Here is a 17,366-nt window from a genome sequence, read left to right on the forward strand (position 1 = left end):
TAATTTGTTACCAAAAGTTCTAAAAATAAATAGCATGAGGTTTCAGTGAGGATAAATGATGAAATCATGCAGGTAATTCACAGTTCCTGGAATATAATATCACTCATAGATGCTGGTCACCTTCTCAGTTATCGCCATCACTGCATGATCTTCTTCCCCTTAACTGAACTGGTGAACGGAATGCAGTTTACAGTGTTTTCTCCTTTCTCTAAAGTTTATTAGAAATAATTAAAACCTTTTTTTGACACTCTCTATAGTGTATATACAATTGTTAGCCAGGCTCACAGTTACCCAAAGGAATAGATTGGCTGCATCCTTGGGTCTTGCATATGCCCAGACTTCCCAGTTTTATGACGTGGCAGGCAGAGGGCAAGGTACTACTTAAAGGACATCTGGTGTTAATATTTTCACTATAAGTTGAAAAATTAGCCTCAGCACCCCTCTGCAGTCCACCCGTGTGCCTGCTGCCTTGTTTCTTCTCTATGTTCCTCCTATTTGCTTCAGTATTCCTTACCTTTTCTTTGTCTTAGCCTAGTTTCCCTTCAAGACTGGGATCCAGTCCCATGTTCTCTGTGGAGATGTTCTTGAACTTTGAACTGCTCCCCCCACTTTCCTGAGCCCCCTTAATGTCCTGCTGTGGGGTTTACTTCTGAGCATGCAATTGCTTCATCTCCTCAACAAGACCTTTTGGTAAGAAAATGAAAGCAGCCATGCCTGGTAACCAAGTTCCTGCCATCAGTTGGCCTTTGGTTATCCAGGAGCTTTTAACTTCACCTCTGTTCATGAGCATTTCTTTGCTTGCAATTTTGGAGTACATTGGGCCCCTATCTTTGGGGTGGCTGAAAGGTTTCAATGGTTTGGTCACCAATTCCACTTTCTTGAATCTTCTGTTTGTTCTTTTTGTTTTTACTCTAACTTTTTCTTTTCTCTTAACTCTTTGCAGGTCACATATCTTTCCTGGAGAAGTCCTTTCATCAATTCTGTCTGCATATTATTCCTGATTGACTTCAGAAATCCTCCCTCTTTTGCTTTCGGGAATGCCTTCAACCCTTTGAATTTAACTCTTCTACTATACAAAGGTTTTCACTGGCTTTCCTTTATGATTATCTTTTCCTAAAGAAGGCCATTAAAGCACAGCCCCTACCGTCCCATAGGACTTAGACTTCAGGACCTGTGCCAGTATTGTCCATCAGCGATCCATCACCTCCTCCTCTCCCACCATCCATGATTCCCAGCTCATATTTACATATACAAAAAATTGCATGAGGTTCTAGAGATGCCTTTATGTCCTATTAGTGTAGGCTAAAAGTGTGTACTTTTTGGAGAAATAAGATAGGGTGAGGTGTATGAGGATAGCACAAAACAGGACTTTCTTGAGGCACAAGTGGGCAGCACTTGGCAGGGTCAGGAGATTAACTTCAAAATGGGAGTTTGAGAATTTATTTTTGTTTTGTTTTAAGATAAGGAAGAAAAAATATGGAAAGAGGCAGAACTAAAATGGAATGGACCATGTGTCATTGGGTTGGAGGTAAAAATTTTATGTATATCCATAAATTTATACTTATAGATATACATAAAATCAGTGTAAACATATTCAAATATGTGTGTTATTTTTATGTAGTATCTGTAGTGTATATTTGTTTATACATGTGCATATATTTTCTAGTTCTGCCCAATGAAAGAGACTGGAAGCAGCATTACCCTAGAAGCTTCTAGCCCAGATCTTGATTTCCAAACATTATCTCTATTTGAAGAAATGCTAGACACTGGGACTGGGTCAGAGAAAGTAGGCGACCTTAGAGTGGCTTGCTGTGTAAGAAAACAAACAAACAAACAAACAAAAAAACAAATGATGGAGACATGACAAGGGCACTGAAACAGCTGGAAGGGCTTCCATAGACCAAATCTAGAAGTTGTATCAAAATAAGCTGATAGTTACAGAGATAATGTACCAAAGAAACAGGAACTGGTGACTTCTCATTGATATACATAAATGGGGAGAAGACAAAGCCCTTCCTTATAATAGAAAGCTAGAGACTGTAGAAGAATGATGGCACTACACAATCACTGTGGACAACCATCAGAGGAATAATTAATTTATACGAGAAACATCAATGAATACTAAAACTAGTGGGTAAAAGTAGGGCAAGAATTGAGATTTTTGTATGTTTTCAAATTATCCTCCCACAAAATATTTTTTAATTTCAAAGATGAGTAATAATGTTGCTGTGGAGAAAGCTGGAAGGTACTGTCTCAAGTGTTCAAGATGAAGGCTAATGGTTACAACTCTAGCATTGCAATTTACCACTTTGCAATATGTCTTCTTAAGTCCCCCTGTATATGATATACAGACTTCTGACCAGCCTCCTGAACTCTGTTCTTCCTCCAGAAGAAGAACAGAGGTGGGAGTGGAGGAAGAACAGAGTTCAGGAGGCTGGTCAGAAGTCTGTGTTAAGATGGTAGTGCTGAGAAGGCATAGCAGTGCAGGCACTGAGCAGTGAAAGGGGTGGGGACTTTTGCAGATAGAGTTGAAAGAGTTTGGAGATGAATTGAGAGGTAGGAGAAAGAGGATTAAGGACAATTTTTTTTAAGTTTTGGCCTGAGCATGTAGGGAGCTACTGAGGCTACCTAATAGAATGGGAAGGTCCAAAACAACAGTAAATTGGGAATGGGGGAATGGAAACAGAGTTCTGTTTTGGCCATGTTTAAGATCCATATGTATCTTTGTGCTATGATAGTGTAACCACAGAGTCCAATGGGCTTCTAACACAAAATACCTTAGACTAGGTGATTTATATAAGTAGCATAGATTTACTGTTCACAGTTTTGGAGGTTGGTAAGTCCAAGATTAAGGAGGCAACAGATTTAACGTCAGGTGAGGGTTTGCTCTTTGCTTCAAAGATGGCATCTTCTTTCTACAGCCTTATGTAGCAGAAAGGGCAGGACAGCTCCCTTCAACCTCTTTTGAAAAGGCACTAATCCCATTCATGAGAGTAGAACCATTATGACTAATCACTTCCCCAAAGACCCATTTTTTATTATTATCACTTTGGATAGTAGGTTCCAAAACATGGATTTTGGGGGTAGACACCAATATTTATTCCCTATCAGTCTATAATGGAAATCTATCAAACTATCTAATATATTATTCTAGGGTTTCTAGGACAGGTAAGAGCTAGAGACATACTGTAGACATTCAAATCCAAGAGACCATGAAAGGTCACTAGAGAAAGTGTACACACAGAGAATAATGAAAATTCAAGTCAGAGTGCTGGGCACTACAGCATCTAGGATTTCCAGCAAAGGAGACTGAACTAAGAGAACATCAGAAGAGTTTGTATCACAAAAGCCAGGGGAGCAAAATAGAATTAGGTAAGATGCAACAAAAGTAATGTCCTTTGAACTTGTTAACACAGAAGTTGATATTTATTCACTAAGTTATGCTGAGTACTTGTCGAATGCCAAGTATTATATTAGGCAACACAGGAAGATAGACAAGGAAAAGACAATTAGACTACAATAGGAGAAGTGCTATGATAGTGTCAACCACAAAGTCCCATGGCAATTTAAAGAAATATGCCTAAGTCAGTCTTGGAGTGGACAGCAGAGTGTGAAGTCCTCTGTGAGCTGTTCATACTGGTGTTGGATGAGTAGAGAAGTGAGGGAAATTTGCTTTGAGCAGAGGAAACCCATGTAGAAAGGCTTGGAGGCAGGAGAAAGCACTGTGCAGAACCACAGACAGATCTGTTTAGGTGGACTGTGGCATGCACGAGGAGGAGTTGAGGAGAATGAGGTAAAAGACCAGGTGCCAGATGATAAATAACCCAATAGCCTTCAGGAAAGTAGAGAACACTAAGCCAGTTAATGATGGTGGAAGATGTGGAGAACTACCAGGTAGACTCTAGTTGAAGGTCATCTTGTTCATGCCACCTTTGGTTCTTGTAGATTCATGCTCAATGTTGTGGGAAGTTGTCCTTGATCACAAAGCTAGGGAGTAGCTTCCTGAACAAACCATTAAGGTTAATAGAGAAGTTGTCAAGGTGACTTGAAGGAGAAACCAGAGGCAGAAACACCAGTTTGTAGCAGAAATACAGGCTTAAAGTAATAAGGGACTAGGAAAATGTCAAGGGCAGTTATCTGGAAGAAGCTGCTTCTTAGAACTTTGTAAGAGCAATACTCATAAAACATGAAGAAAATAATACTAAGAACTTTTCACTTGGTTCTGAAGTCTTTATACATTTGCTAAGCCATCATAGCATCTCTTATTTTTAATATATATAGTGCTTTGCAAGCATTTTCAGTTGATCCTGAGGTTGCATTGTACATCTATTTTTAATAGCAGTGAGGCTGAGGGAGGTGATTAGGTCAAGGCTACACACTAGTAAAAAGTTGTGAACCTATACCTTATAACTTTGAGTTCAGCGGATCATTTTGCTTCCAAGAGATCCTGAAATAGCTTCCATCTGGAAGGCTTGGTGATTGAGCCGAGTTAGGAGCATCAGTCTCCAGATGTCTGCACAATGCAGACATTCTCCACCAGAGGGTGCTCTTGCCCCAAGAGAAAATTGGCAATTCTTCCACAGTTTAAGGGCACTGCTGAAGCATTTCTTTCCTGAAGATTTGGCTTTCTTTAGAAATAATGGGATTGCAGTAGCTCAGAAACTGCAAAGTACAGAACAATGACCTGTAGCCTCCCACAGCTTGTGTCAGAGAGGCCAGATTTGGCAGGAAGGTGTTTAATTCTCTATAAAATAATTCCAGATTATGTCTGGGTGGAGGAAAAAGAAGAACAGACAGTTAGGAAATGAGGTTTTTCTGATGATGTTCAAAGATGGAAGAAGCACTTCCTGTGATTCCAGTGCAGGACATATTTCCATAAACTGTAGGGTTTTCCCCAGGAGAGATTCTTAGTTTACTTGTAGTTATAATAGTGGAAGTTCTGATTTTGCTTTAATAGGACAATTTCTTTTGCAAAGTTATGAGCATAGTAATGTTAGCCTTCTTTTTTTCTTTTGTGCACAGGTTCATGCATTATCACTTGGTTTCCCTCTCACCTTTTCCCTCCTTCCTGGCTTCCTTCATGCATCAAAGTTACTTTAGTAAAGGATATAAACTCATTCACCTTATGGCTAAAAGGTTCTATGGAGCTATGTCCAGGGGACCTGGGAGGTAGGGAACTTTGGGAGTATCAGTATTTTCTCCCTGGAGTTTTAAGAAATCCTTTCCTCATGAACAATTTTGCATTTGATTGGCACCTTATAACTACTGTGACACTACTTGTAGTGTCATTTATTGCTTTAAGAAGGAAGGTGTAAAAATTGTATAATAATCTGGTTTAGAAAACTTGAAAAACATCTCCCCTGCTCTTTATTCTCTCTTCTCTTCACTATCCACTCTCCCTTGACCTCTAGGAAGGCAGTAGAAGTAATCCAGGGTCTAAACAACTGAGATGGTTCTCTCTCTTCCCCTACCTGCTGCTGCCTCCAAGCATGGACTCTGACTTTGGCTAGAACAAAAGTGACTTCCACCCAGTTAATGCTTACTTTCTGGATGCCCTTTTAGAACTCACTCTGGGAGTCTAGGTGGGTGTTTAGGACATCAGATTCATTAAATGTGTCCTTTTCAGTGGTTCATCTCTTGAAAGTCTTCCATGGCTTTGCCCTGGAGGAGAATTTGGCCTAAATAAAGAATTTATACCCTCAGGAAGAAAGGATGTTGTTAATAAGAAGCTGAAGACCTGTGGCAATCTCCTGAGTAGACAGTAGGCCCAGGTATTACTCCTGTTTGAGAAGATTTGAGAGACTTAGCTTGCTTTTGTCACTGGGTTCCACTGTCTCTTACCTATATCAGATACTTTTCTTTGGGGCCTGGGGCCACAGTGTCAAAGCCATGGAACAAGCCATTTATCCATTCTGGATTTGGGGCAAGTTCTAGTTCATGGGTCATTCTGTTGATATGAGCTGGAGTAGTGGTAGCTCCTCTTTGGGTAGACTGGGGACCAAAGGTTCTCTTGTGTGGTCTGTCCTGTCCTGTTTCTCTGCAGTAGTGCTGTCAATAGCAAATGCCAAGGATGCTGTGATGGATGGGGCCACTGAGATCTCATTATTCTGCCTCTGTAGTTGTGTCTCTTTGATCCTTTAAGGTTTCTTAGTTTTCAGGAATCATCTATTAAAATGAAGCTCCTCCAAGGAAAACTTGGATTAGCACTTGGCAGTCGCTGTTGAAGTTCTGATTAACAATTTAGCAGGTATTAAAGTAAATGAAGTTCTCCTCTAGAAGAACTTCAAATATTATTCACTTTACAGATGAGGAAACTGAAGCCAAAGAGAGAAAAAAGAGTCACTTAAGGTTAAATGTCTGGACAAAAGCAGAACCAGGGCTTCAATTCAATTATTTTCAACTTTTAGACAAATGTATTTTCTTCTCAGTTAACTGTGAATAAGACTGGGTGGGTGAGTGAAGGTGAGAGAGAGAGAAAAGGAGGTCAGAAGGGAGGAAAAGAGCACTTACAGAAGTGGTGATTAGCAATACAACATTAGCTCAAGGAGCAGGTACTGGGATTCCAGGCACTGAGGTAGTCATTGCAGGCATTAACCATAAATGCAACTTGGTTGCTTTTCTCCTGAATTCGTGGTCTAGAGGCTGAGGTGGGAAAGAAATCAACAATTAAACTCAGTATGATGGTAGAAATGAGAGCCATGGATCTGCTTTGGAAGGATGGTATATTATTAGGATCCTCTTGATTACAACCAACAGAACTCTTGGCTTAAATCAATTTGAATAAAAGAGATACATTATTGATTCATGTGACTAGAAGGTCCAGAAGTTAATTCTGGTTTCAAACATAGCTATATTTGGAGAACCTAAAGCATTTCTTAGGACAGTACTCTCAGCTATTCTTTCCTATGTGTTGACATCATTTTCAGGCAGTCTATCCCCAAATGACTCCAAGGATGGATGAGAGTTCTGTGATCTCATATCTTATCAGTTTAGCAACACTAACAGAAGAGGACATTTTCTATTAAGTTGATCTCGTTGGACTGACTTGAATAACATATCCATCCTAAAGCAACTAGAGAAGATGTGTTACTTTTAGTGGCCAGGTCCATGTCTAATACTTATCCTAGAGCTAAAGAAATGAGATTAGCTTCACTCATGCAACATGGGTTGATTGTGGAGGATGATTCCTTGTGATAGTGCAGAGTTGACACAGACTCCTTCACCAGCTGGAGGGGATGTGGAGAGGAGGAACGGGATTTTTCTGTTTCAAAATCCAACCAGGTATGTAGTACAGCACCATTCTGATGCCAATCATCTGGAGTTAGCCCTTGGCAGTCACTGTTGAAGTTTCTAATTAATGATTTAGAAGTATTACAGTCAAGAACGTTCTCCTCTAGAGCATCTTCAAATATTACTCACTTTACAGATGAGAAAACCAACTCCACAAGTTAAAGGATCAATCCTCTGCAAGACTGCCCTTATTTCTGGCTCTACCTGCACTCTGGGGATCCCTGGATTACCTGCATATCTGACTGACTAGGTATGAATTTGGGGGATTTCTATGACACCTTGCTGAAATAACATGTAAAATTCACCAAAGAGCTATGCTTGTGATTATAGTTTTACTACAATGGATGCACTCAGGGTGAAATCTAGGAGGAAATGTAGAACTTCCTTGGTCTGTCATAGTGGACTCAGTATGTGTTACTTTTCTGGCACCTTAGTGTATTCAATGACCAGAAACTCCATGAGCCTCAGTGTCTGAGTTTTTGTTGGGTTTTCATTGCATGGACATGTTGATTAAATCATTGGCCATGTGATTGAACTCATTCTCAAGTTCTGTTCCCTTCCTTAGAAGTCCAGTGCCTGAAAGTCCCAACTCTCTTCTGATGACCATCCCCATTCTGCAGCTGTCTTGGGGACTACTATAAGTCATATTGTTTGCATGACAAAGACACTCTTACCACCCAGGAAATTACAAGGGTATTTGAGTTTATCAGAAATCAAGGACCAGACGAATTATAACACAGGAGTGAAGAACAGATTCCTATTGAGGTGATATCTGAGGTAAGTCTTCACACTGGCAAAGACCGTGTCTGTGTGAAATCACCAATGTTTGAGGAAGAAGAGCAGTTTTAAGGCTCTGTAGAAGTAGTGTGAGGTCAGAGAGGGGGCTAGAGTTAGACAGTGTTCATTATCTGGCAGGGCTTTGTGGGTCTACGTTTATCTTGTGTGAGCTGTAGGAAGCTATTGAAGGATTTGAATTTCAGTATTAAGTCTGTAGCTTAGGCATGGAGGATGCTAGGAAGGTAAGTAAGATGGAAAGTGGTGAGGATACTAAGTAAGTGAGAAGTTCAGGTTCCAGAGATATCTCTTTATTATTTTTCCAGGGACAGACTTCTTGCCCTCAATATTATCGTAACAAATTGTCAGAAACTGGGTGGCTTTAAACAATAGAAGTTTATTCTCTATGGTTTTGAAGGTCAATGTCCAAAGTCAAGGTGTTGGAGAGATTGGTTCCTTTTGAGGGAGAGGGTATCCCATGCCTCTCTTCCAGCTTCCAGTGGTGCAAGTGGTCTTCACATTCCTTGGCTTTCAGATGCCTCATTCCAATCTGTGTTTGTTGTCACAGGATGTTCTCGAGATTCTATATCTAAATTTCCTCATCTTATAGGGACAAAAGTTTTTGGATTAGGGCCCTTCTTAACTCAAAATGACCTCATTGCATTTGATTAGGCACTATTTTCTGCAAAGATAGTATTTTCAACTGAGGTCACATTCACAGGCACTGGGGTTGGACTTCAGCATATATTTTTAGGGGACTTCAACCTATATCTCAAGTGCTCCTGAACACAGAAAGCAAAGTGATGGGTTTTCTATAGTTTTGTTGTATCATAGCTGTTCCCTTGGCCTCATCCACACAAAGACCATAAGCTCTGATAGCACTCTGTGTGACGGATCTTTTAGTTTGTTGGTTGGGCTGAATTGCCCTTGCTACTGTCCTGGAGAAGACTCTGTTTCTTCTTTCTGCCAACTACATTCTAAATTGTGCATTGCAGAATATGTACGCAACCCTCCCCTGCATTAATCCATAATTCTTGTAGCACTCCCATTCTCTAGAGAAACTAAAGAATAGATGATTCTGCACCCAATGAATGTTACTGGAATCTGATACTGGAAGAGAAATGGTAGTAGGAAAGAACCATAGGATAGCTTTACTGTCTGTTCCTGATTTCTCTTTTTCCTTCTCAACCAATACAACAGATGGACCACCTCAATCCAGTGTTGTCTTTGCTGTATTTAGGTTGTATCAATTGTGATAAAAATGTTTTGCTAATCATGTCTTATACTAAACAATCCATGGTGTATTGAAATTACAAAATTGGTAGTTTAATATTGATTGAATCAGATATTTACATGTGTAAGCTGTATCCGGGGAATCACTTAAACATGTTTAGGGAGCTAATTTGTTAAATAGTACTCCATTCCCTCAAAGAGACCGGGTGCACCCAGGCAGAAGCTAAACTGTTGAAGTCATGGATGTTCAGGTATTTGTCAAGGGGTCCAGATTCCCTATCTCTCTGGAGCCAGTATTATAAGATTGGACCTGGTTGGAATTTCTGCAGTTCTTTTTTTAAAAAAATGTTTTATCCACTTCCTTCTTCTATTTGAATATGGATTACTATGAATTAAGGCAAGGGAGTTAAAAACTTTAATCAATTATTTTAGAGTTGAAAGAAATAAGGTCTATTTAGGGAAGTGAATTTTCCAGATTCACTTCACAGAGTGGGTAACGCATCCTTGTTTGTCCTGGACTTCCTTCTCTTTTAAAACTAAAAGTCCTAGGTCTTGGGGAAACTCCCTCAGTCAGCCTATACCTTAAACAAGACCATCAATTACTCCATGGCAGATATTCTTTATTTATCATCTTACCCCTTCTTCTCCGCCATCACAATGTCCAGTGTACACTTTACCAAGTATTTGTTGTCCAAAAGAATGTCAACCAAGAAACCAGACCTAAAAGCAGCAAAGAAAGTTCACCCAATTTCCAGTGTTTGATTTTATCCCATTAATGCCCCGAATCTTGAAGAGACTGAGAAGGTCAAGAGGGAGAGAGCAGTGAAAATGGAGGATGCAATCTCAGAGTGCTATTTATAGTCTAGGAGGAGGCATTGGCTGAGTTATTGGTTCTTGTCCAAGGATCAAACAGTTCCAAAATTCCAGAGGAAGCCCCTGGAAAGGAAATTTTTCAGGAGAAATCACTCTGTAAATTTCCTTAGTGAGATCAAAGCAGATGTCCATTGGTGATGTCCTGTTCCATTTCCTTTCACCTCTGGAGATCATCTCTCTGATGCAATTTACAGACTGTGATCAACCAAATACTTGTCACAATTTCATAGCTAAAGTATATTTACATGCTTGTTATTATGGCAACCATCAATAATATTACTTAAACTCTGTCTAATTGAACCAGATGAATGGGACGTATAAACACAGACAAGGACAGTCATATCAGATGTCAACATAGAACAACATAAGCACAGCAGTTTGTATGCTGGTTTTCACCTTCCAGGGGACCCTAGCAGCCACATCTGTCTTGTCTTGTCTGAAACACTCACTAAGTAGTAGCTGGGAAAGTGCGTACACAACAGGAAGGGGCCTACTTTGACCTCTGAAGTGAAAAAAGAAAGATAACTAACTTACCATGAGTTCAGGACTCCTTGGAACCAGGGGTTCCCTGTATGATATTAGTACATCGTTCACCAATTATGGTCATGATAGAACACATTGTCTACAAAGCTTGTTCTTATTAAGTATTCTCTTTGTAGTTGTTGATGACTTAAGTAGTGGTTGATTTTAGCTAGAGGGTCAATGGACACAATAGCCTGGTGATCTCTTTATGTACTCAGATTATTCTTTTGTAAAATGGCAATCTGCCTTGTGGGCTGTTGTAATAGAAAGAGAGAATGTATACAAAGCTACTGGCACAGTGCTTAGCCAGTAAAATCTCGTGGAAGGATATCTTGTGTAAGTTAGTTTGAATTCCATCTTTTCTATTCCAGCAGTGTATCATCAGACAAACTCAGATGAGTTTCCTTACCTATATGAATGGCACCCATATTATATCATTATTGTGAGAACTAAGTGACATTATATACCCCAGGTGCTTTTTCTAGTGTTTAATCTTTGAGCAGGAAGGACTTTGTAAGCAGCAGTGGTTGGTGATATTACTAGTCATGGTAGTACCAGCACTGTGAACCACCTAGGGATGGGAAAAGCAGTTGCAGCAAAAAAATTGGAACAGTTTTTCATCAGGTGTTGGGGATAGAGTGGGGTTTTACAATTAATAATTATAGTTTTTCTCTTTCTATCTTTGGTAAGTATTGATGCTATACACCCAAGGAATCTTTGGTAGATTCCTAGTGTACTTCAGTGACAGATTGGAAGCACTACTCTTTGAAACTCTATCTAAAATTATTAAATTTCACTTTCTAGGTAGGAATTAGTGCTATAAGTCACCAGATTATATTATCATTTCTTCTACACTCAAAGCATATGTCTAGTTTTCCCCTCCTGCTTCTCTGTGCGGTCAGTCCCCACCTTTGCTCTTCCCCCTTTTTGCCTGTTCACTCACCAAGGCCAGCATTCTGCTAATATTTACTGTTGAGCACTTGGAAAGCTTTACTATCAAGATGGGGATTCAGAAGCCCCTTTCCTGACATCCTGACCCTTTGCTCCTGGTCATAGAAAGATCTTTAATCCTTAATAACTCTCTTTCTTCCCACAGTCTTTCCTTTGCTTGATTAAGACACCTGTTTTTTTAAAGAAGATCCTTTGTTTGTAACTTCTTTTTTCTTTTGTAAGCCCTCATTGGAAGGGTTCCTAGAGTTCATATTTCTACTAAAAATATGTTCAAGATAATTTCAGTTTTCTCTAGACATGCTCCTCAAAACTCTTTTAATCTCTATCCACTGCCTAATTCCAAAGTTAGTTCCATTTTCCCAGGTATTTTTATAGTATTTGTCTCAGTTATCTACACATAAAAATTATCCTCAAACGTAATGACTTTTCACAACAAGCTTCATTATGCCAAGTTTCATGAGTCAGAAAGCTGAGTGTGGGTTAGTTAGGTACCTTTGCCTCAAGATCTCTCATAAGCCTATCATCAAATTTTTAGCTAGTGCTGTAGTCCCATCTGAAAGCTCAACTGTGGTAGGACAAGCTCACTGTCATGCATGTGGTTGTTGACAGGACTCAGTTCTAATGGTCTGTTGAAGAGATGGCCTCAGTTCCCAACTGGCCATGATTCAGAGATCCTTGCTGACTCTTGCTATATAGATAGCCTCATGAGTCAGGTGATAAGGTAGCACAAGGCTTCAATCAGAATGAACAAGGGAGGGAGAGTGTTTGGGATGGAAACCACATTCTTTTTAACCTAATCTTGGAATTAACAGGTGAATATATTGGTTGTATTCTGGATTAGAATTGAGTTACTCTCAATCTTCCAAGTAAAGAGAATTACTGTAATGTGTATACTAGGATGTGGGGATCAATGAAATCATCTTAGAGACTGGCCACCATAGACAGCCATCTTGTGCTATGAGGAAGGAGAGGGAAGAAACAAGATGCACACAAAAAATTGGAGATTAGGTCCCCAATCTGCCTGGACTCCTGGTATCTATCCAGTTCCTACTTTATGGCCCTTCTGAGAACCAACCTCATTACTTGCTCTTGGTTTTCATACATTTATTCAATATATTCTAAGTTTTCTTTTTTTTTAAATGAGCCTGAATGATTTCTATCACTTGCTACTGAAAAAGCCTTGACTGACACAGGATAGTACTCCATCAGCTCAGGTCTAGTCCATATTAGATTCTCAAACCACAGTTGCTGACCTAATTAAGCAGACCTTTGATTTTTTTTCTAGGATATTTCCTGTGGAACTATGGCATTCTCTTAAACATAATGAACACCAGCAAGAGTACCTCTTATTTCAATGTTTGGTGTCAAACACAGCTTCCAAGGGATAGGATTTCACACAGACTGAAGACTTAGGCCAGGGCCTGGTGGTGTGAGTTGTTTGTTGTATCTGTTTTTATTCAGTATTACAGTGTTTGTGTGAGGGGTACACTCACTGCTGTGGGCCTTCACATTCCATGCATAGACCATAGTGCTGAGGGGAGATGACAAGGCTGTAATAACTAGGGAAAGGAATTGAAGGCTGCCCACAATGCATTCCTTGCTCCAAATAGTTGGAGGCAGGGGCTTTTATCATTAGTCTCAGCGTGGTCCAATGTGTTTTAGAGTTTCATTCTTTCAGTTTTTCACCACTAACCCCTTGCAAAGGGCCTGGCTCTGTGGTAATGTGGACTGACTATGCAGTATTCAGAATCCCATGTTTTGGCAAAACGTGGAAATTCCTTTGAGGACAACCATGGCTCATCGTAGGGGATAATCCTTTCAGGAATTCCATGTCTGGCAAACATGGCCTTCAATCTGTGGACTCTTGTGGTAGATTGGTATTGTTCAGGCTTTCCAATCCTGAGATTTTTATTGTAGTTATCCTCCCTAATGATAGAGTCTCCATTACTTTTTCTTCCAGATAAACATATTGGTGCCAATGTTCTGCTGTGGTCTGGTTGTGGAGGCTTGAGATATCATTAGCTTTTTAAAAAATATATACTAATCACCTTTCATGTGAGATTGGACATTTGCTGATGAGTCAGCCTATTTACTAATGAAACTACTGAATTGAAGGAATGGGCTGCTGATGGCATTTTGGATCCTTACTGGGACCATGACAGAGTTAGGAAACTTGAAGAGACCATAGAGATTATCCAATTCACAGTCCCCAGTTCAGTTGACCTTAATGAATTCAATGCTTGAACATAAGGTTTGGGATTCTTGCCCTTGAATGTACCACTTGTAACTTGAACTAGTGTCTCAATTGCTAATTGTACTTATTCAGTCAGGAGAAATACAACTTAACTTTTCAATGAAAATTTTGAGTCATTGTTTATTATTTCTACTAATATTATCTTTCCCCGAAAATTTAGAGATAGGAGATTCACAGTTACTTAGGAGCCAAATGTAAATTAATGTGGCCAGGTTTTCCAGACTCACCAACTTTTTGCATTCTATAATATTGAATGACAGTATTTGGATCCCTTGAGTTATGTGACTATAGGAAGTCTAATTCTCTAAGTATTGCTGGAAATACTTGGTTTGCAACAGAAATGATTGCATATCACATAGTTACTCATTTGCTTTATCCCACAATACATACACAACAGTCTCAGAATAATAGCACCAGGCTTTCCACCAACAATGTAATTTGGATTCTATTTTTGAAGTTCCTTCAGTCTTCCTCTCCATGTGGTTCTGTGACCAGCTGGATACACATTTAGGTTTTTAGTTTCATTTTCTTTTAACATTTTTAGAAATGATTAATTTTTTTACAACTGTGTACTTGATTCCAAGGTTAAATCTATAAAATATGATGTATTCAAAGAAATCCTGAATGGCCCTGCCTAGTCTACAATATTCTTCACTCTATGTAATTAATTTTTAAAATTATGATTCATCCTTCTACTTTGTTTGTTATGCAAATATATCATATAAATATTCTTTATGTAGTTTAAACATCCCTCTTTATTTTTATTTTATATATTTTATTTTACAAACATATACATGGAGAGAGACAGAGGGAGAGAAAGTGAGGAATTTTGATAAAATTTGGTTTAGAATGTGAGCATCTATGTTCATGATAGATATTTACTTTTTTGATGCTATTTTTGTTTAGTATTGGAATCAGGGTAATCTGGGTTTTATATGATAAAAGGGGAATATTCTCTTGTCTTCAGTTTTCTGATAGAGTTTGTATAAAATGGGTATTGATTCTTTGATATTTGGTAGATTTCAACAGTGAAACTATGATAGCTGAAATTTTCTTTGTGGAAAGGATTTAGAGTACAGATTCAATTTTTAAAATAGATATATGACTATCTAATTTATTTTTTCTTTATTATTCCATGTAATCTAACTTGTCAAAATTATTGGCATAAAGTTACTAATGATATTTCTTATTATCTTAATATCTATAGGTCCTATAGTGATGTCACCTTTCTCACTCCTGATATTGAGAATTTTTCCTTCCCTCTTTTCTTCCTTATTAATCTTGTTAGAAGTTTATTAATTGTATTTATCTTCTTGAACTACTTATTAATTGATTCTGCTGTTTTTCTCCTTTGCATTTGATTAGTTCTTATTGTAATCTTTATTACTTTTTATTCTGCTTACAATAGGTTAAATTTGATCTCTTTTTTCCAGTTTGACAAGTTGGAAACTGACGTCATTAATTTGAAAACTTTATTGTTTTCTAATAAAGGCATTTATTACTATAAATTTTCCTTCAATCTCTGTTTGACTGCTTCCCACAAATTTTGAGAATTTCCTTTTCAGCATCATAAAATTGAAAATACTTCTTAATTGACATTTTTTTGGATTCTTTGGCCCAGAGTTTGTTTAGATATTTTCTATTATATAGTTTTATATGTTTTATTTCTAATTTAGTTCCATTGTAGTTTGAGAACATTTGTTGTATTACTTGAATTTTCGTAAGCTCATTGAGCCTAGTTTAATAGCTTAAGAGTATGATTTATATATTCAAACATTTTATACACTCAGAATGTGTGGTGTTGAAGTGTTTCCTAAATATCGATAAGATCAAATTGTTTTAAATGTCATTTAAATCTTCTATATACTTGATGATTTTCTTTCTACTGTTCAATACTTATTAAGAGATAGATATTGAAATCTCTGAAATTATGGATTTGACTTTACAGTTCTATTGGTTTCACTACTTTTATTTTAAAGCTTTGTTATTGGTAAATGATCTTTTAGTATTGTTATATTGTTTGGATGAATTGATCTCTTTATCATTGTCAAGTGAACTTTATGCTTGGTGATATTCTTTGATCTGAAAACAACTTTGTTTGCTATGGATGTAGCCATTCCATCTTTCCTTTGATCACAGTTAACATACTCTATTATTTTGTCCTCTTATCCTTTTATTTGTATTTAAATGTATCTTGATAGGTAAACAATAGTTGGGACTGGCTTTTTAATTTGATAATATTTGTCTCTTTTCAATTCAGTTTTTGTGATAATTGAGGTAGTTGAGTATAAACTACCATCTTGCAATGTATTTTCTGTTTGTCCAATCTGTTTTTTTGTTCCTTTTCTGTCGTCTTTTGGATTGATTGCTTTTTATGATTCTATTTAATCTTTAATCTTTTGGGTTTCTTATCCTTAAATCTATCTTTTTCTTTCTTTTTTTTCAGAAATTGATTTAGAGATTACAGTATATATTTTTAAAATGTTTACCCTCAAGTTAATTTACCCCACATTGTATATACTATAGAACCTTAGAACAGCATATTGCTATTTCTCCCTTCCAGAGCATTTTGCTATTGTTTTCACATATATTTTACAACATATATATAAATTTTATGACACATTGCTTATCTTTTTGTTTAAATAGTCAATGATATTTTAAAGAAGTTCTAAATAAGGATAAAAGTAGTCTTTTAATTTACTCACATAGTTTTCATTTCAGTATCCTTAATTCTTATAAGATCTACATTTCCATCTGTTATCATTTACCTATGCCTGAAGGATTTTTCAAATTTTCTTCTGGTATAGTCTATTAGTGATGAGTTCTCTCAGCTTTTAAAAAATGATTGAATATATGATGTTATTACCTTGTCTTTTGCAAGATATTTTTTACTGGGTATGGAATTCTAGATTGAAGTTTTTTCTTCTCCCTCAGTTCTTCAGTGTTGCTCTACTGTCATCTGGCTTACATTATTTATGGTGATACTCTGTTCCTTTGTATATAATGTGCCATCCTTTTTTAGATGTTTTTTATTTCTAGATTTAAGTGATTTGGCTATAATGTTCCTTGATGTACTTCTCTTAATGTTTCATGAAGTTGGATTTTAAAAAAATATTTTTTAGTTGTAGTTGGACACAAGACTTTTATTTTATTTATTTTTATGTGGTGCTAAGGATTGAACCCAGCATCTTGTACATGCTAGGCAAGCGCTCTTCTGCTGAGCCACAACCCCAGCCCCTCATGAACTTGGATTTTGTGAAGCTTTTCTGAACTGTGGTTTTAATTTTTTTTTATTAAATTTGGAATTTTTGGCCACTATTTCCTTCAAAGCTTTTTTGTTTCTTCCCTTTATGTTACCTGGGGTCTTGACTCACACACATGTCACTTGAAGTTGTCCTATATTTCATGGATACTGTTATTTTTGAAATTTCTTCTTCTCTGTATGTTCTTTTTTAGACAGTTTCTATTG

This window comes from Ictidomys tridecemlineatus, chromosome 10 (genome assembly GCF_052094955.1).
Source record: "Ictidomys tridecemlineatus isolate mIctTri1 chromosome 10, mIctTri1.hap1, whole genome shotgun sequence".
NCBI classification, from domain to species: domain Eukaryota; kingdom Metazoa; phylum Chordata; class Mammalia; order Rodentia; family Sciuridae; genus Ictidomys; species Ictidomys tridecemlineatus.